We start from the raw sequence: 21476 nt of genomic DNA on the forward strand, positions 1-21476 counted from the left end.
CAGCATATTGAAGAAATAAAGTGCACTGAATGATCATTGGCTCTTGAGGTATACCCTAAAAAAAATCTGCTACATGTGCAATTTTTCAGAAAGGGGACAAACTTAATTGATTGTAAGACTAATCAAAGACAAGTCCTGCTTCTGCCCTTATTAGTTCTTACTTATTATTTGGATTTACTTCTTAATTTGGAAAATTAGTGTCATAGTTTTTTTATTTATTGTTACATTTATATTCTCCTTTTTCTTTGGATCTCAGAGTCTCCTTTTGGTTCCCCCCTATAATAACCTAGTGAGGTATACTGAGAAAGAATAGCTGACCCCAAATATTACTTTTACTTTAACTTGCTTGAATCTTGCTAATCACACCAACAGAAAAACCTAAGCCATTATAAATTGGTTGAAATATATTAGTTCAGGAATGATAATATGTTTGCTCTACCGGTTAGTCTTTAATCTGTTGGTAAGAGAGTCAGTGCCACTGATGGCATTTATTTTCTATTTTTAATTTTTCAGTAAGGACTTTGGGCCCCATATTCATGTTTCAAGAAAACGATTTTAATAGAGAAAAGTTGACCTGATGTTCTTTCTTTTTACCAGCATTGGACCCAGTGAAGTAAAATATAGATGTGGCACATCATCACTTTTTTTCTACTTACAAAATCTGGATTGTCTAGGATTTTACTACTTAATCCTATCCTTTATCTTGTGACTCTCCTACTTTTTATTCTAGATCAGGATGAATTGGAATTAGAACTGAGCAATTCTGAGAAATGGAGTCATTTATTTTTTAAAAAACATAAATTTGTAAATATATGCAGTCTGCAAGATTTACAAAGCCAGGAATTTCTTTTCTTATGATGCATCTGTTATAGGAATTACTGTCAGAGCACTTTGTTTTTAAAGTGCCTTATATATAGCTTCAGGTTTATTATATCGACCTGACTGTGCAGATGAGGGCCACATGAAAGCAATTCTTCTGGCATAACACAAGAAAGAGAACTAAATCCTCTACATTCATTTAATAAGTAATTTACTTCTGTAAACCTATGCCATAGTTTGTAAGATATAAAGCTATATTATAGCTTGTATCATTGAGTGGTATCATATACGTGAATGATCCATCAGACACCTGAAATGCAGATAGAACTTTTGTACTAGCTCACATTTATCCAAACAATAATTTTTGGTGTCACTTATAAACTCAGTTTATCAGTGATACCAATCATTGCTAGCAGCCAAATAATCATGACATTCACATGAGTGTATACTTTCTTGTAGTATGCTATCTAAATAAAAACATGGCTACTTATATAAAATCTCCTTATACTGTATAAAGCAGAACAGATTATTAAGTATATCCAGAATTTTGAAAATGCTTGTTTACAGTTCATATTCAGCAGACAAATGTTTACCTTGGTTTTTTTAGCAAAATTTCTGTTCTTTCAATGCAGGGTTCCCCAACCTATAGTCCTGGGCTGCGGGCTTTTGGCCAGTGGACCGCGTAAACGGCTGGCCAGTGCATGCACATGTGGGCTCACATTCCCCCCCCACTTGTGCTAGTGCTCGTGGTCTTGTTTGCACACGTATGCGGGGGCGAATGGGGACGCTAGCACAGAGGGGGTGTCTGCAACCCATTTGTATATGCGCCGCTAGCCCAGGTAGTTTGCACGGCTCATTTGCACATGTGCAAATGGTCTGCTAGCTGCCGTGGGAGTGTGCGGCCATTCATGCATGCATATGGCACCAGTGCATGCTGCATGTGCGAACAGGGCTGCTAGTGCCATGTGCGTGTTCTTCTGTATGTGTGCGTACACCAATTTTGAAGCTACTCTCCTTCACTTCAGTCTGTGAGCCCGGAAAGGTTGGGAATCTCTGTTTTAATGCATATATAATGCTGTTTTGATACAGAAATAAATATGTTTCAGTTTGCAAATGAAGAATATGATTAATATGATGCTGAAACAAAATAGTGCATTCTGTATAAGTTGAATGAGCTTTATAGGTCTCCTCTTGGTTATTCTGGAAGGGAGAAGAATGCTGTTACTTTAGCAACTGCAATAAAATATGGTACTTGTGTTCACAGCGGCTTCTGCATCATTGCCCATTGCCCAATCCCTTTCTATTCACATCTAGAATGTTTCCCAGAAGAAATAAATATCATCTTGCAGAATTCCTTCAGGACAACCAGACATCAGTCAAATAGAATCTTTTATATTTCCAGAAACAGAATCTTCATGTTGCTGTCATTTCATTTTTACTAAAATATCAATAGTATGAGCAGTCTTACAGCATTTTAACAGGGACTACGCAGAAAAGCAATTTCTTTCAGAATTTCAATGAGCTATAGGCCAACATAATCTGTAGAGGTTGGAGGGCTGAATATAAACAAAGTACATGTTTTAAACACAATTTTGAAGAATATGCCCCCATTTATTTCCACATTTTGCATAAAGCAAATTCTAATACTTTTGTCTGTAGGTGCCACACTAAAAATGTTTTTTGATCATGATATTCTGTCATGATGAGATACCCCAATATTGTTTTGTGTTTCATAGCCATCTTAATTTGTCTTAAAACTCAACAGATGTATTTGATAGAGATGAGAAATATAAATCACCTATGATTAAAGGGGAGTTTGCTTATTATTCTGTTCAAACCAGCTAGTTTCATGGCCACAAATTATATTCTCTGTGTAGGAAAATATTAGAAGCTGCCTTATGCCAAGTCAGTTTGTTTCTTTTGTTCCATATTGTCCATCTTGACTGGTGATAATTCTCTTGATTCTTGGATAACATTTCTTCTCAATCATATCTTGAGCAAGACATCTTTCAAAGTAAATTTCTGACTTAAAATGCAAAACTTGTTACAGCCATAATTGTAACAGGTTTTGATAAACAGTCAAATTCCAAAACTTTGGCATATAGTTAAACATTACATTAACATTTGAAAATTTTCCTATAAATTTAGTTGCATATGTTAATACACTATCCCAAAAAGATACTAAATGATCACACAATCATTTCATTAGCACATTTAATGTGATAACTTATAATTAATAATATTGCAATCTGCAGGAATATATAATATTACCAGTTTGGTGAAATAATGCTATTGCTTTTGTCAAGAGTTTCTGTCAATTCTATAAATAAAATCTGGGTAAAAAGTATAACTTGAAAGTTATAATGGCATTGCCTGAACCTAACAGAATCCAGGTGCCCAAAAATACAGAATTATTATTCCTCAGTGGCTTTTCTAGAAATGAAAAGGATGACAGTTATTAAAAACTGACTCCCAGTTCTTCTCAGAGGACAACTATTGTATGGGCAATAACAGACAATTGAAATTATAAACTAGAAAGCAAATTATATAAAAGATAAGGGATATTATGAATGTAAGATCCATGTATAACAGTGTAATTCAAATATGTCCATTTTTTCCATCCACTCTATTTATTTATATAATCAATTTTGAGGCCACATATCTGAGTAACTTACAGATAAGAAGAATACATGGAAAAGGACACACAATTTATTGGGAGACAAGGACACCAGCAATAATTCTTCCAAAACATAATGGAACTAGATAATCACCCAGTCCCCTAAACTTGGAGAATTTTAATTTAAACTATTAATAGTAGTAATATTAGTAGTAATAGAAGTAGTATTATCAATCCCTTAGAGCAGGGATGTCAAACTGCCAGCCTGTGGGCTGGATCGTCATGGCGAAACCACACCTACCCCATTGCCTGCAATGGAAAAAAAGTCATGACGTGATGTTGCGAGTTTTACACCCTGCCTGAATATGGTTAAGCAAACTACATTTGCTTAGCTACTGCCCTCACAGCTTCTCCAAAATTTGCTGCTGAACAATAGTCTTAATGGAAAAGACGGCCCAAAATATTTCAATAAATGAAAAAAAAAGAAAGAAAAAAGGATAGAATGGGAATGGAGTTTAATTTTAATTAAAGCTACATCAGATTTAAATTTTGTCCTGGTTCTGCTTGCCTCGATAGATACAGCACATAGTTAACCATTTCTGTACTTAAAAGTTAAGCAGGTCCAGTCATGTTTAGTATATACATGAAGATGCCAGGAGTTGAATTTGATTCAAAATATACTATTTTAATTGATTCTGTCTAGGTGCTTTTGTCAAGAAATCTACTTTTGGAGTTTGACTACCTAACCTTGACTCAAACGTTAAATGCAACACTAAGTCAAAAGAAAGTTGTATATTCCCACATAAAACAGAGTGACAATTTTTTATGGTCTGAAACCTAATGTCAGAAAATCCTACGTGTATTATCATATCAGATCTACTGAACTTAATTTAAGGTTAGTGCCAAAACATCAGATTCAGCAAGTTTAATCTAGTTCAGGACTCTGCTGTTCAGTAATTTTTCCAGGGGAGTTCTCTTAGATCCGGAATGCTCAAAATACTATCAGTAGTACCACTATACCACCACCATCAACATAAGCAATATTTTCACTACTGTTTTGTCAGTACTAAGAATGGAAAAGATTGGATGGAAACAAAATGAACTGCAATGGCATCATCGTTCACTGAACATAGTTTTTGAAATAATTATGGTTATTTCATATCTCTTTTGGATCCAGGGACATTAAGAGCATGAGTCATAGAAGTAAAGATGATAGCTGCGACATTAGTAAAAGCCTTCCTTTCTGTATGTGAAGAGCATGCATCCATGTCTGGATCCCTACGGGAATGTCAGAAATTAAGGAATCAATGTAACACATTGAAAAATGTGGGCTTGTGCATGAATAAATAAAAATGAAATCCAGATAGCTGAAATATCTATTCTCAAAAGCAAAAACATTTGCCTTGGGGGAAGTTGCAGAGAGAATGGGTACAGTGACACTGTTTTATAGGGGAGCTTGTGTGGAAGTGTGTATGCGTTGATTCTAGGGGCACTAACACTTGAGGGGCATGTGTGTATGTGTGTGTAGATACATGCCATCTGTGATGTTTTTTCTTATCAACATGCAGTTCCACTGGGAGGCCATTTTAATTAAATCTACTTGTGTTTACAGACCTTCTCCTTTGATATGTGAATTAGGTCTGGGTAACTTATTTGGATGTTTGAGGAAGTTGAGTTTCCCCCATTTGCTATTTTTACTTGATTAACTTAGTTTCAGTTTGACTATTAATTATCTAGTGGAGATGCTGATTCTCAGTCCATTGTGGATTCTGTTAATATTTAAGAGAAGATGGAGACTGATAAAGAATAAAATATATTTTGATATAAAACTTCCCACATACCTTTCAGGTATGCTTAGACTGTAGCTCCTATTATCTTAAACTTGCTATCCAGTGACATCATTGTTTTAAATGATTAGCATTATATTAATGAAATAATAGATTGGGAAGAGCTGAAGTAAAGTAATTACATATATTTTACTAAACTGGTAATATAAGTGAACATTTCATGTTTTAAGACTTAAAGACTTGTCTCGGAAAGGATTGGTTTAAAATTTGCAGTTTAAAATATTGTAGCAGTATTTTATTATCTCTCAATCAAATGATTTCTTCTATTATGGAGTTTTTCTCACAATAATATGCTTAGTCAATATCTAAGGATCCTGCATATGTAAAGTTTTGAACTTCAATTTTAAGTATGCAAAAATGTATTTTTGCGCTGTTGGTGTGTCTTCCTGTCATCATTTGTCAATGGAGATGACAATATCAGATGATAATTGCTGAGGTAAATAGTAATAAAAACAATTGTAGCTCAGCGATTCCTGTAAAAAGCACCAGGAATATCTAACAGCATACTGAGAAAGATTTAATCTGCTGACTGAGACAACTACATTTGAAATGTTATGATGAGTTATTAACATGTGAATACTATTTGGATTTAAAAATATTTTTTCAAAATGTACTTTATTATTTAACCACAGTTTAGAAACAGATAAACTGTAATTTTTCTGCCTTTAAACTTTCAAATATATTGCTACTGTACTCCAAAATAGGTATTATATAAAAATAACTTTCAAGAAAAAATGATGAGTTTTTTTGTTTGTCATAGTTCGCCATATTTAAAGCTACTTAAATGTTTTTATGATCTGTCAGAATGCATTAGTAAAAAGGATCAGATTAAAGTTAAGCTATATATCTCTTGGGAGAGATTGGTGGTCTAGAAATGTGAAATATAAACAAATAATTATAGATAAAATAAATATCTAAGAATGTATCAATATCTTCTTAATCACCTGTACCCTATATGTTACACGTGAATGGAATATCAGCAATGTTGTGTATCTGGAACTGTTGACTCTTTTTTTTTTATTGAAAATTTTTTATTTTTTAAAACATACAATCATTTATAAAAATACAATAAAATTTTAAAATAGAGAACCCCCCCCTTTACCCTCCCTCCCACCCCCAACCCCCCTCCCTTCACTTCCCAGAGCAGAATACAGGGTTAAAAAAAAGAAAATTATAATAATTAAGAAAAAAGAAAAAAAAAGAGAAAAAAAATATCATAATTAACCTTTAACTCCATAACCTATAAAACAATTCTCTATAATATTTGATATTCATTCATAAAATAAATGAAACTTTTTAATTCCACACTTTTTCTGAATATAATCTATCCACCTTCCCCATACAATAATATATCTTTCTTGTGTATGATCCTTTAAATAAGCAGAAATTTTTGCCATTTCTGCAAAACTAGATACTTTAAATATCCATTCTTCTAAAGTAGGCAAAGAATCTTTCTTCCAATATAAACCTACTAGTAACCTTGCTGCAGTTAATAAATTCAACATCAAAGTAGTTTCTTTTTCATTTAAGTCAACAAAAATACCAAGTAAAAATAGTTGAGGAGTAAACTTTATCTTTTTTCTAAAAATCTTTTGAATGTTCCACCAAATCATAATCCAAAAAGCCTTTACTTTTTTACAGTTCCACCAAATATGAAAGTATGTCGCATCATTATTGCCACATCTCCAACATTTGGGCTGTATGTTGGAATACATACAAGATAATTTTTTAGGATCTAAGTGCCATCTATAAAACATTTTATAAAAATTTTCTCTCAAATTTTGAGCTTGTGTAAATTTAACATTTCTTATCCAAATTGTCTCCCATAAATCCAATGAGATCGGCTCCTGTATATTCTGAGCCCATTTAATCATACAGTCTTTAACCAATTCTGTTTCCGAATCTAACTCTAATAAAACATTGTATATTCTTTTTATATGAGCCAGACCTTGGTTTTTAATCTGAATAACCAATTGTCTACAATCCATCTATCCATTATTTGGAACTGTTGACTCTTGAAAATAGATTATTTCCTCCCATGACTGCTGAATACAGTATAAAAATATTAGCCAGGTCATCTTTAGGAAAAAGTCTATGTGAAAGCAGATTTGGTTACATGTAGATTCCTGTATGATTGGAACACTAGTTTCATTCATAGAAAATGAAATATCTTGAGTAATGAAAAATTTACTCAACAGTAAAAGGAAGGAGATTCATAAATAATGACAATTACTCTCAAGAATTATAAGTAGGCTTGAAAATGAGAAAGAAAGAAAAAGGAACACCACTGATTTCTACATCTCAGAAAATATTGATAATTTTTCCCTAAATTTATATTTACTAAGTAATTATTATCTTTCATTGTGCTCTTTACATCTATTTAGTTATTCATGCTTGCTAAATTATTTATTTAAATCTGGCTGTTATAACTACTTTTATATTACCCTATAGTCATATTTTCAGACTGCTTTACAACTACAGTAACTCTACCCCATATATGGGAATATTTTCCACATATGGGAAAACTAACAACTACAAAATAAGAAAAGCAACAAAAACCAGGATACAAAAATAAAACTGCTTCCAAAAATGTTTGGGATTTAAAAAAATCTTCTTTGTCAAGCATAGAAAAGGAAAAGAAGTTAAGCAATGTTGGCTGGCAAATATTCAACAGTCAGATACCACCATTGGAAGTCCTTCAGCTTCCATTTCGAAAGGACATCATGATATAAATTCTAACCTTTCAGATGTGCATTATGATATTGCATTTAGGTACATAAAAGGTGGAATTTGCATTATGACATTGGGACAGTTCACTTTTCAGTTTTCCTTTGCTCACTTCATGTAGATGCTTATAGTAGTTATGTTTTTTTTTTCTGGTTTCCATGGGAATTTGAAAAAAATGTGGCTGCTTGAAGTACCTTCCTATGAGTTGACTCATTAAATGCACAGCTGGTGCAATGGAGTCTAACTAAGGTGACTGAACTTAGTGGGTATAGCAAAACAAGAAAACATGGTGATGAATGAACGGATGCTGAAAGATTACTGGCTGAATATAAAAAGAGTAATAAAATGAATAAAGGATTGTCTATAAAACATACAGTATGTAAGAAGAATGGGGTGGGAAAATTAAAGTTTTGTATGCATACAGTTTATGAATATGGTTGGTGAAGTAAAAAAGCAGAAGTCTGAAAAACAAAGGACAAAATATGAACAGTACTGTATATGGAAGTGGCAGCGAGAATTTACACGTGACATTGGTATAAGATAGCTTTAGTTAGGTTTCCTTTTTTATCTCATACTTTTAATTTCTTTTGATTATTCCTATGCTTTTTCCTTTGCTATATATAATGTTTCTTATCTTTAAAAGGAATAATGTAATAGATATATATGTATGTATGATAACCCTCATCCTAGGAAGTTAGCAACATACCTTTGAGATCTAAGAAAAACTTTTAAATAAAGTTCCATTGGAATAAATAGTTACTGCCATGACAAGAAAGATAAAAATATTACAAACTAATAGAAAAGAAAAACAAGAAAAGAAAAAAGACACAAAAAACAAAAAAGAAAAAGAAAAGTCCAATAAAGCAAAAAAGAGTAAAAAAAAATAGAAAACAAAACAATCAAACAAAAAACAACCAAGAAGTACGGTAGCTCCTACATTTTTAACAACAGTTATAATTATAAATCTGCCCTTTATTCTATGATTATAGCTTAACTTTATTCTTCCTATAATCTATCCTATTTAAACATCAAAACCATAAATCATAAGTTCATTTTTCCCCCTTTTTACACGGAATGTCCATGAGGGATTTCTGGTTAGCAATAAATGTAGATATTGTCTTTTCTTTTATCAAAGAAGTCAATTTAGCCATCTGCCGTGGGATATCTTTTAATTGTATCAATCATTTTAAAATTCTCATATTTATTTACTTATTTTTCAACGTTTATCTGAACCACATCTAGGGAATTAAAACACTATGAGTGTAAAAACTATAAGAGGAATAATGTATAATAAATACTTTTTATCCAATATGTATGTCAAACTTAAGCTGGGCTTGAGACCTGATTGGCTTTAGAACAAGAATTCTAGTATCATTCCACACAGAGGATTGTCTATATATAACTATATATAATGATTTGTCTTAAAAAAGATTAAAAGATTATTGCATGGAGAATGAAATTTTATGTTCTATTTCCAAATCCAGTACTGATCTATCATGCTAATTCTGCCAGAAAAATAATAGTAAAACAGTAATTATTTATTCTATATCTATATGCAGGGAATATAGACAAAAAAGCTTATTCATAATATTTTGTACAAGTGTCCTGATTTATGGAAAAACCTCCATTTGACAGCATTGTATCTAGTGTGCTCCAATCACGTACAAGGCAGGAAGGTGGGTGGATTATACCCTTCAAATTAAAAAGTGACTTCAGTTATTAAACCTAACAAGAATGCATATACCGGAAATACTGCTGCTTGTTTTCTTACCTTGTTTAATGTGTTGTATGAAAATTGCCAAAATGTGCTTGGAGTGAACCCAGATATAGACAGATGAATCTGCTGCCCTTATTTATATAACTAAAATTAATACCTTAAAAAATAAAAATTCCCCCCTCTATTTCCTCACATGATATAACAAATTTAGTTTAATCTATTTCTTCTTAAAATTCAATCAATCCACAGAATCATCCCTCCTATTGTTGTTGTTGTTGTTAATTGCGAAGTCGTGTCCGACCCATCGCGACCCCATGGACAATGTTCCTCCAGGTCTTCCTGTCCTCTACCATCTTCTGGAGTCCATTTAAGTTCACACCTACTGCTTCAGTGACTCCATCCAGCCATCTCATTCTCTGTCATCCCATTCTTCTATTGCCCTCAATCTTTCCCAGCATTAGACTCCAGTGAGTCCTTCCTTCTCATTAGGTGGCCAAATTATTTGAGTTTCAACTTCAGGATCTGGCCTTCTAAAGAGCAGTCGGGGTTGATCTCTTCTAGGACTGAGCGGTTTGAACGCCTTGCAGTCCAAGGGACTCGCAGGAGTTTTCTCCAGCACCATAGTTCAAAGGCCTCAATTCTTTTGCGCTCAGCCTTTCTTATGGTCCAACTTTCACAGCCATACATTGCAACTGGGAAAACCATGGCCTGAACTATACGCACTTTTGTTGGCAGGGTGATGTTTCTGCTTTTTAGTATTCTGTTTAGATTTGCCATAGCTTTCCTCCCCAGGAGCAAGCGTCTTTTAATTTCTTGGCTGCAGTCCCCACCTGAGGTGATCTTGGAGCCCAGAAAAATAAAATCTGTCACTACCTCCATTTCTTCCCCATCTATTTGCCAGGAATTGAGAGGGCCGGATGCCATGATTTTGGTTTTCTTAATGTTGAGTTTCAAGCCAACTTTTGCACTCTCTTTCTTCACCCACATCAAGAGGCTCTTTAGTTCCTCTTCACTTTCTGCCATTAGAGTGATATCATCTGCATATCTTAGGTTGTTGATATTTCTCCCGGCAATCTTAATTCCAACTTTTGATTCATCTAGCCCTGCCTTTCTCATGATGTGCTCTGCATATAAGTTAAATAGGCAGGGCGACAGTATACAGCCTTGCCGGACTCCTTTTCCAATTTTGAACCAATCAGTGGTTCCGTGTTCGGTTCTCACTGTTGCTTCTTGACCCACATATAGGTTTCTCAAGAGACAAATGAGATGGTCTGGTACTCCCATCTCTTTAAGAACTTGCCACAATTTGTTGTGATCCACACAATCAAAGGCTTTAGCATAGTCAATGAAGCAGAAGTAGATGTTTTTCTGGAACTCCCTAGCTTTCTCCATGATCCAGCGTATGTTGGCAATTTGATCTCTAGTTCCTCTGCCTCTTCGAAATCCTGCCTGTACTTCTGGTAGTTCTCGATCCACATACTGCTGGAGTCTAGCTTGTAGGATTTTAAGCATAACTTTACTAGCATGTGAAATGAGTGCAATGGTGCGATAGTTTGAACATTTTTTGGCATTGCCTTTCTTTGGAATTGGAATGTAAACTGACCTTTTCCAATCCTGTGGCCACTGTTGAGTTTTCCAAATTTGCTGGCAAATTGAGTGTAGCACTTTTACTGCATCGTCTTTTAAGATTTTGAATAGCTCAGCTGGAATACTGTCACCTCCACTAGCTTTGTTGTTGCTCAGATTTTCTAAGGCCCATTTCACTTCACATTCTAGGATGTCTGGTTCGAGGTCAGTGACCCTCTCATTGTGGTTATCTGGGATGTTAAGCTCATTCTTGTATAGTTCTGTGTAGTTTTGCCATCTCTTCTTAATCTCTTCTGCCTCTGTTAGGTCTCTGCCATTTTGGTCCTTTATCATGCCCATCTTTGCATGAAACGTTCCCTTCATATCTCCAATTTTCTTGAAGAGATCTCTGGTCCTCCCTATTCTGTTGTTTTCTTCTATTTCTTTGCACTGTTCATTTAAGAAGGCATTCTTATCTCTTCTAGCTACTCTCTGGAATTCTGCATTCAATTGGGTGTATCTTTCTCTTTCTCCTTTGCCTTTCGCTTCCCTTCTTTCCTCAGCTATTTGCAAAGCTTCCTCAGACAGCCATTTTGCTTTCTTGCATTTCTTTTTCTTTGGGATGGTTTTAGTTGCTACCTCTTGTACAATGTTGCGAACTTCCATCCATAGTTCTTCAGGCACTCTGTCTATCAGATCTAATTCCTTAAATCTATTTGTCACCTCTACTGTATATTCATTAGGAATATGATTTAGTTCATACCTGAGTGGCCTAGTGCTTTTCCCTACTTTTTTCAATTTAAGCCTAAATTTTGCAATGAGAAGCTCATGATCTGAGCCACAGTCAGCTCCTGGTCTTGTTTTTACTGATTGTATACAGCTTCTCCATCTTTGGCTGCAGAGCACATAGTCAATCTGATTTCTATGTTGACCATCAGGTGATGTCCATGTGTAGAGCCGTCTCTTGGGTTGTTGAAAAAGAGTGTTTGTTATGACCATCGTATTCTCTTGACAAAATTCTATTAGCCTGTGCCCTGCTTCATTTTGTACTCCAAGGCCAAACTTGCCTGTTATTCCGGTTATCTTTTGGCTTCCTACCTTAGCATTCCAATCCCCCATGATGATAAGGACAGCATTTTTTGGTGTTAATTCTATAAGGTGCTGTAGGGCTTCATAGAACCGGTCAATTTCATCCTCTTCAGCACCAGTGGTTGGGGCATAGATTTGGACTATTGTGATATTGAATGGTTTGCCTTGGATTCGAATTGAGATCATTCTGTCATTTTGGGGATTGCATCCCAGTATTGCTTTTCCTATTCTTTTATTGACTATGAAGGCTACTCCATTTCTTCTGAGGGATTCTTGCCCACAGTAGTATACCTGATGGTCATCTGAGTTAAATTCACCCATTCCTGTCCATTTTAGTTCGCTGATTCCTAAGATGTCGATGTTCAGTCTTGTCATCTCTTTTTTGACTACGTCTAGCTTGCCTTGATTCATGGGTCTTACATTCCAGGTTCCTATGGATTAAAAATCTTTACAACATCGGACTTTCCTTTCACCATCAGATATATCCACAGCTGAGCGTCCTTTCAGCTTTGGCCCAGTCGCTTCATTCTTTCTGGCGCTACTAGTACTAGCCCTTTGCTCTTCCCCAGTAGCATATTGGACTCCTTCCGACCTGAGGGGCTCATCTTCCAGCGTCATATCTTTTTGCCTTTTAGTACTGTCCATGGGGTTTTCATGCAAAGATACTGGAGTGGTTTGCCATTTCCTTCTCCAGTGGATCACATTTTGTCAGAACTCTCTGCTATGACCTGTCTGTCTTGGGTGGCCCTGCACGGCATAGCTTATAGCTTCATTGAGTTACACAAGCCCCTTCGCCATGACAAGGCAGTAATCCATAAAGTAATCCTATTACATCTACATAAATCATTCCTGCTTTTAAGCTCCACTAATTTCAATTAAAATATTCCAATTGATCTTAAACAAATATATTAATAAAATTTGGGGTATCCCTTCTACAACACACATATTATTCCAAGAGTAACATTCTAATTTCATATATATTCCATCTCTTAATTCAATACTTTCTTCTCTTATCATAGATCTCTCTAATTCTTCTGCTATTACAATATAGTTTTCTATATAAACAAAGTAAAAAAACAAAAAAAGAATCATTTCGATCTGTTAAGTAAAATTTAACTCTCAACCAAATTAACTATTGTATCTAAAACAAACATATTATTACACCAATTGTTATCTTATTGCTTTCATTTACTCAATTAGATTGTCCAATCAGTCCAAATTTCTAAAGCCTTTTTGACCCAATAATTAGAATTTTTAAATCACATTTTTAAATCTAACTCTGGCTTTTTTTCTATACCAAGCTGGTTTCCGTAATGTCGCTTCTATGTCATCAAATCTCAGTATTTGAATACTAATGTTTATCAACAAATCGAATTGATCAAAATTCTCTTTCCCTTCTTCCAGTATCGTATACGCAATATAGTCCATTTTATTCCATATTATAATTTCAGCTTTCTTATCCAGTTTGTCATAACTTTCAATCGATTGCGTCTGGCTGTCAATTCCTGTTAATTTTGGCAATGGGAGAACTTCACTTATAGTCATTTTTTGATCTTCAAAATTCTCCATTTGTACATGGACTTGTGAAATATCCTCCTCTGTAGTAGTTAGTTGATTTACAGAGTAATTATTTAAGGTCTCAATCTGGGATTTTGAGTTCAGAATTTTTCTAAAGTTCAGTTGATCAGTGAGTTCTTCCATCTCAAATTGTGTACACTGTTGCATATAAAGTTCTTCTTGGCCTGTAGATTGGTCTTTTAAAATTTGGGGCTCAGCTTGTGATTCTAGAAGATGGTCTTTGGTTTTTCTCCATAACTTCATCTTCTCTGTCATTTCCAATATTTTTTCCAATATCAGCTCATAATCCAGTCCAGAATTCAATTGATCAGTAACTTCTTCTTCCATCTCAGGTTGTGTATACTTTTGCATATAGGCTTCTTCTCGGCCTATAGATTGATCTTTTAAAATTTGAGGCTCAGCTTGTGGCCCTGCAAAACAACCTTTAGTCTCTCTCCATAACTTCATCTCTTCTGTCATTTCCAATACCTTTTCCAATATCAGCCATAGTCAAGCTGTGGGCAAAGGTCCTCCATTTCCACAGCAAAAAAATCTTTTAAAGTTTTTGTGGAAACTATATTTATTAAAAGTCCATATACATCCGCCTCCACAATTTTCGAATCACAAACACAACCCACAGCTGTTTCCAAGTCTTTATCTTTTCTTACCTAGAAATTTCTTGGTAAAGTTCACATAGTGTAAAGAAGTAGCTTTCCTTTCAGATACCAACTTACCCTACATAAAATATGTTCATTTTCATGCATACATTATATATGCAAAAAGTCTTAGTTCTATACACACAAGATAATAAACTAATAACAAACATGCAAACTCTTTCTGGGAGCAGATCTTATATGTTGTAATTACCATATATAATCAAATACCAGGTGATTCATGCTTCCTGGCTTTAACTTAAGGTAAAAGCATACATTACTATATGTCAATCTGTGCAAGTAAATTTTACATATATCAAGTTAAATTATGTGGCATAATTTGTTTTATGTAACTGTGGAGGTATTTGAAATCAAGACATCTGTCAAAAAGATATTTTAAGGATATGATGAGTTGGATAAGCCAGAGTACAATTTTATATGATTGCATTGTAGTCTCCCTTTTCATTCTGCCTTCTAGGTCATAGGTTCACCAAAAATAAAATGAAATATTTCTATTCAAATAGTGTTACCTCAATTCTAATCAAGGACTTAATTGTATTAGGGCAGTTTACTAAACTGTGTAACTCTTCCACTGTTCCTTTCTTGAGTTCCTAATATTTGCTTCATCCTGAGAGCATAAGAAAGTAAGAAAACCTGCCGGATCAAACCAAAGGATATCTAATCCAGAATTGTGTTATTAAAAATGTATAATACATTTACATGTAATATATATACATATACACAGTGCCATAAAACAGATAATACAGTAACATAACTTACATTAAAGTTATTTATAATGTAAATATATATTTAATTAAAATGAAAAGATTGTCTATGCACTGTAGATCAAGAGTTCCTTCACTGAAAAGAAATAGCCAAATACAAATGCTATTTTTATTTCACAAAATTTGCTTTCCCCCCTGCCCTCAACAGTGTTTTATATACAAAGAAAAATATAGTGCATTATACTATGTTTAATGATGCAAAGTTAGCTCCAGTTAGAAGGAATCCCACTCTTTTTTGGGATATGCTCAATTAAGTTTAGAGTGCAATGTTCAGAGAGCATGTGAGCAGGTGGACTGCATTGCTACATCAACAGAAATAAAGTTTCCAACTGACAGGAACTAATTGTCCCCTTTCTTCTGTGTTCCTCAGATCCTACCTTGTATCTACTATTGGGCTGTACAACTTAAAGCAATTCAGAGAAAGAGAATAAGGATGATCAGGTTTTTAGAAATACAGTCTTACGAAGATAGAATGAAGGAACTGCAAATGTTTAGTTTTGGGAGCAGAAGATTGAGTGTGGTGGGGGAAATATAATAATATTTTTCAAATAGCTAAAAAAAAAAATCCCACACAGAAGGCAAGATCTGTTCTCTATCACCACAGAGGGCAGGACCCTGAACGATGGTTTTATATTACAGGAGTGCAAATTCCAGATGAATGTTAAGAAATATTTTCTAACAATAAGAACAGTTTGATAGTGAAACTAGCTACAACAAGGGGTGGTGGGACCCCTTTTCTGAAAGTATTCAGAGATTGATCAGCCATCTGTTTTGAATGCTGCAACTGCACTTCTTTGAGGAGCAGGAAGTTAGATTTAATCCGAACAACCCCATCAAAGCCTATAATTCTATCATTTCTCTAAAAGACCTTGAAACTGCCCTTACCAATGAAACCTCCACATGAACATATATGAGAGAAACACTATCTAAAGGCATCTAATAATAAAGTGATATGGTACATTTTATCTATGAATAAGCTCCATGAATGCCTAAATATACTATACACTCAAGAAACCTGTTTAGAATTGTCCAGTGAATGTTTAATGCCACAAAAAAGGAAACTTAATATACTGTTTTTTCTTTATCAGTGTCTATTACATTGATAATATCTGTAAATAGTAAGATGCTATAATTGTCATTTTAGAACATCATAGCTCACACCAAAATTGACAGAATGAAATATAGAAAAGAGCTGAAAATGTATCTTTAATCACCCTTTATTGTAGATCCAGATATAAGGTACCATTTTTTTTTCATAATTCAATTTATTTTGCTTCAGTGACTCTTTACCTGATAGCAAATATACACATGTTTTAAATATGTGGGGGAAACAAGGAAGACCAGTATATTTTATTGGACATGTCTATGTTGAAGTTTATTATTTCAGACTATGTGAAGGTGAGGTCTGCTCCTCCTAGTGGTGCCGCTGAATACTGCCCATCTGCCAAGGCGGTGCTGAGCTGAACACAGCCCAAACTGATATCAGGCCCAGGCGATAAATCCGTAGGTCAATTTTTTTATTGTAAGCTATGGATCTTCAGCCGACTCTGTCAAAATGCAGAAATGATCTGCATGCTGCATTTGATCATGTCAGATGGTGTTTGTCGATCCAAAAAGCGGATCCTGCTCCTGTGAGAAAAGTATTAGGAAGATGATTACGATGATTATTATTTCAGACTATATATGGAGGTCAATTGTTTTTGCATATCAACAATAGTATTGCATATAAAAAATTAGTGGATTTAATCATAATAATTTATCCATTATAGTTACTGTATATATCTCTCTTTTTTTTTACAGGCACTCAAGACAATGAACACAATCCTTCACTCTGCTTCATTTTATCATCAAAATGAGCTCCCCAAGATATTTTAGACTAAGAGAGATAAGTATTGCTGTCATCTAACAAGGTAGGTCCTTCTGCACAATCCTTAATCTTTTTGATAAAATCAATAAATTAACACAATTTCTCAAAGAAAACAGACCCTGCCCCTTCTACCTGTTATTCAATTCTCATTCCTTTTAAAAAAATCTGCTATTTCTCCCACTCCCCTCAAACAACTTGGTGTCTTTTAAAAAATAAGGATACACAGGGTTGAACAGTGCAAATAATATGTTCAACATCATCTAAAATCTTAACTGCCTTTTCCAAAAATATATTTCACATCTCCCTTTTCTGACTCTTTTCATATGTGTTCAAAACTTTTATTTGCAAAATTGATATTATAACATTACAGTAGTTCATAGTAAGATTCTTTTCACTAAACTCAGTCCTGATATTTACTTTCTCTGATTCACAGCACACTCTGTTGTCTCAACATTTCTTATTTAGTGGAATCAAACTTGAAGAACAAATAAAGATATCAGATATGAAGTATAGATAAAAGGCAGTAAAGAAAGAACAGCAAGACTGTTGCATCTTTTCAGCTTTGGATTAAGTGATGCTACAAATGACAAGCATTCTTCTCTGAGCATTTATTTCTGTAATTTAAAGCAACAGAATGTTAAAAAAAATGCATCTGATTCAGTGATCATATATATGCTTCTCAAAATGTATACAGTCCATTGAATATGATGTTATTGTTAGTTAATGTTGCTATTTAATGACTTGTCCAATTGCAAATGAAATTCAGTTGTTTTTACAGTGCAGGTATCAGGATTTTAATCTTGGCTAGCATTACTTGTAATAGGAAATGAACTGGGAGTTTCTCAATGGAACATAGAATCATCCATGAACTGTACTGATATAAGTCAAATGAAACAAAAATAACAATATGAGAACTGTAATAAATATATGTCATTTGGTCCTTATATTATGTTTCACTCTATTATACAGAATGCTGTATCTTGAGTAACTTCTTGCCTGATTTGTAGACCAATATGAATCCACAAAAAAGCTGCTGAATATTTCAAATTCCTTTTATAGTTGTGATTTCATATTTTCCTTTTAAACAAGTTTTCATCACAAAAGATGAATATACCAAAAAAAACCCCACCAAAACAAAAACAAAGGAACAATTCTGTTTATGTTTAAGAAAGTTTTCAGTACTTTGCAGAAAGTTTTAAATGGCATTGCTTTTATAATATTGCAATAAAGGAGGAGAAAAACTAGAATGCTTCAAAGATTTGCCAAATATATGAAAATTAAAGTGACAAAAATAACTTAGGCAATTGTATTATACATCAAATAGTTATATGTTTTTCCCCAAAAATTAGTTTTCAAGGCAATTCAGTTGGAGATAGGCATGTATTTTATGTATATATGTATATATGTTTACACGTGTATATATATTTGAATTGCAAATGAAAATTAAAAGCTATATTTATCAGGATAGTCAATGAAAGCAAATCAGAATGAACAGAAATACTTCTCACATAGTAGAAACCTATTTTTGCATCACCTCTGGTAATCCTATAATACAGAATGTTTAACGTGTCTTCTGGATAAGTTGAGTTGTCATTTCTAGAATTCCCAACCAACATAGAACAGTGTTGCCTAATTTACAATTTTTCAGTTTTAACTGGAATTGTTGAGATTTGTTCAAAAGTACAAACTTCATAACTATGCAAGTTTACAATCCCACCAAAAGGGACTTTTCACTAACACTCATTTTTAATAATAATACAATTTATTACTTAATAGATTGTGATTGAATTTTATTTTTATTATTGTTTTAGTTTACTTTCTTAACCTTACTGCTTTCTTAGCCAATTTAAGACATTTTTTATGGTTGAGAATGTGGATATAAATGATCACACAAAGCAAAAGTAAAAGTAAAAAACAAAAGCCAGGAGATTGTACATTTTTTTTTATTGACTAGATACATAAGTCCAATTGTTATCCTCCAAATGTTATCTTAGGGCATCTGTATACATTTCCTATTATTCTGTAGCAGAAGAGAAAGCTCAGTTTCAAGTCTGATGAACTATTTTGAGTTTGAAATGGTTTGGATTTGAAAAGGTTTACACACCATTGCCACCTTGTCTTTCTAAGTATTGGGTAAAAGGGAAAAGAATCTTTGGGTTCTTTGCAGATATAATTACTTTAGAGAATGATTTTCTGCACAATTCTTGCTAAAAACCATGAAAGACTCTGTACACAAGCACACATACTGTGCTTGGTTACAGAATAACTAACAGATGCAAGCTGAAATAAACTGTGGCCAAACATGTACAACTGACTCTGTGTTAACCCACAATCCACCTACACAGCCACAGCATCTCCTGTCAATTATTTGACTCAAGGTTTTAATAATCACTTTTCCCTTGAAATGAGCAGGATTTGCAGATAATTATGCAGTACATGCATATTATCACATTCACTGTTGTAGTTATATTTTGGGGCTCTCATAACATATATGTGAGATTGCCAGTGTTTGCATATGAATGCTGATGTATTCCAAGTCTGGGATTTGTATTTTAATAAATAGTAACAAGAGTCTCAATTTACTCATCATAGAAAGAAGAAAAAAAAAACCTAATTAAAACGTAGTCGTATCTAAGCCAATTTGTATGTGATAACATGCATTTCTTTGTAAGCGTTGCTTATTATTCATACAATCTTTTTTTGGGGGGGGGCATTTAACTGTTCTGGTAAAATAAGATTGTGTGAACATTTATTTGAAGGAAACTATACTTTTACTTGTTCCAGTATCCTGAGTCATAATTCTAACCTCACCAGTATGTACTTTAGCACTACCACTAAGTACACAACAGGGATCAAAATTCATTAAAAAAGTAATCTGAGTTATGATAGCAGTTCCATTTTCAAGCTATATATGACTTTTTAAAGATAGGTATTCATACACTATATGCCCATTTTACAATTTATACAATGATACATATATATTTTCATATTTTTTGTTTATTAAATAAGTATGCAAACATTTATTTAGAGCAAGTGGAACAACTTACCTCCAGAAGTTGTGGGTGCTCCAAACTGGAGGTTTTAAAGAAGAGACTGGATAATAATTTCTCTGAAAAATGATATAGGGTCTCCTACTTGAGCTGAGGGTTGGACTAGAAGACCTCCAAGATCTCTTCCAACTCTGTTATTCTGATTTTTATGAATGAGATGTCTCAAAATCTCAAACATTTGTGTAAGGGAATGTAGGATCAGTCTAATCACACACATGTTCTTCTTTGTTCCATATCTTCTTCAACACCTTGCCAGAGTAGTGTGGCTTTCAGGGAAAAATAGTTCTATTGAAGAACTAACACAGAAACTGAGACAAATCTTTTAACTACTTTTACTTCATATTTAGGTATATATTTAACTTGTTTTCTAAAATAAGTGCATATTTCTGATACATATGTTTGGTTTGGTAGAGCTCAGAATCTCATGAAAACCAACTAACTACTCAACTTTTAAGAAACCTCCGCTAACAGAGATATAATCATACCATTTTGGCAAAACCCTTTTTTTTACACAGCTGACTTTTGCTACACTGTTTGAGAAGAAGATAATGAAGGTGCACTTCATAAATAAGCCATAAAATTATCATTTTGCTTATGCTGTGTAATTCAAATTTATTATGGCACATTAGATTGATATCTAGTGGAACACAATGAAAACATTTTCAGCAGTCTGTATTAAAATTAAATTCAGCTCTGATAGCTAAATCTCAATGTGAACTTTTAATGGCTAGTAAAGTAGTAAAAATAAAGCATTTTTATGGGACTAACATATATATTTTTGAGAACCAGTTTGGTGTAAAAATTAAAATACTGGACTAGAAATCAGGAGTTCATCCCACTTTATGCATGTGACTTTAGGGGAATCATTCTTAGCGTTAGGAAGGAGACAATGGCAAATCTTACCAAGAATGACTTGAAGGCACTCTCTCATAATTTCATACAATTTTTAATCATTCCGCATACTATGAGGTGAAAAATTGCTTGGGAATATTTTAGGTATGATAGAATAAAGTTTTATTGCTTTAGGAGTAAACAAGATATGAATTTTGCCCAATTGTTTAACTCAAACTAAATCTGCCTTGCGCTAGGTTACAGATTAACCTTAAACAAAGATCTACCATTTCTACAAACACATGTCTCTTTAACTGGTCCTTAAATTAAATCCTTAGCTGCTGAATCCTA

General features: G+C 33.7%; 1 long non-coding RNA gene across 2 annotated transcripts in view; it reads left to right on the top strand.

The window, feature by feature from the left end:
* Positions 1–19992, top strand: part of LOC120304757 — a 77679-nt gene extending 57687 nt beyond the window's left edge. For both annotated transcript variants that reach the window (XR_005555821.1, XR_005555822.1), the window contains 2 exons: positions 17178–17287; positions 17678–19992. This is a non-coding gene — a long non-coding RNA (uncharacterized LOC120304757). The remainder of the gene's footprint in view (positions 1–17177; positions 17288–17677) is intronic.
* Positions 19993–21476: the final 1484 nt, after the last annotated feature.

The sequence above is a fragment of the Crotalus tigris genome, unplaced genomic scaffold (genome assembly GCF_016545835.1).
Source record: "Crotalus tigris isolate CLP2741 ecotype Arizona unplaced genomic scaffold, ASM1654583v1 scf7180000017646.2482762, whole genome shotgun sequence".
In the NCBI taxonomy this organism is placed as follows: Eukaryota; Metazoa; Chordata; class Lepidosauria; order Squamata; family Viperidae; genus Crotalus; species Crotalus tigris.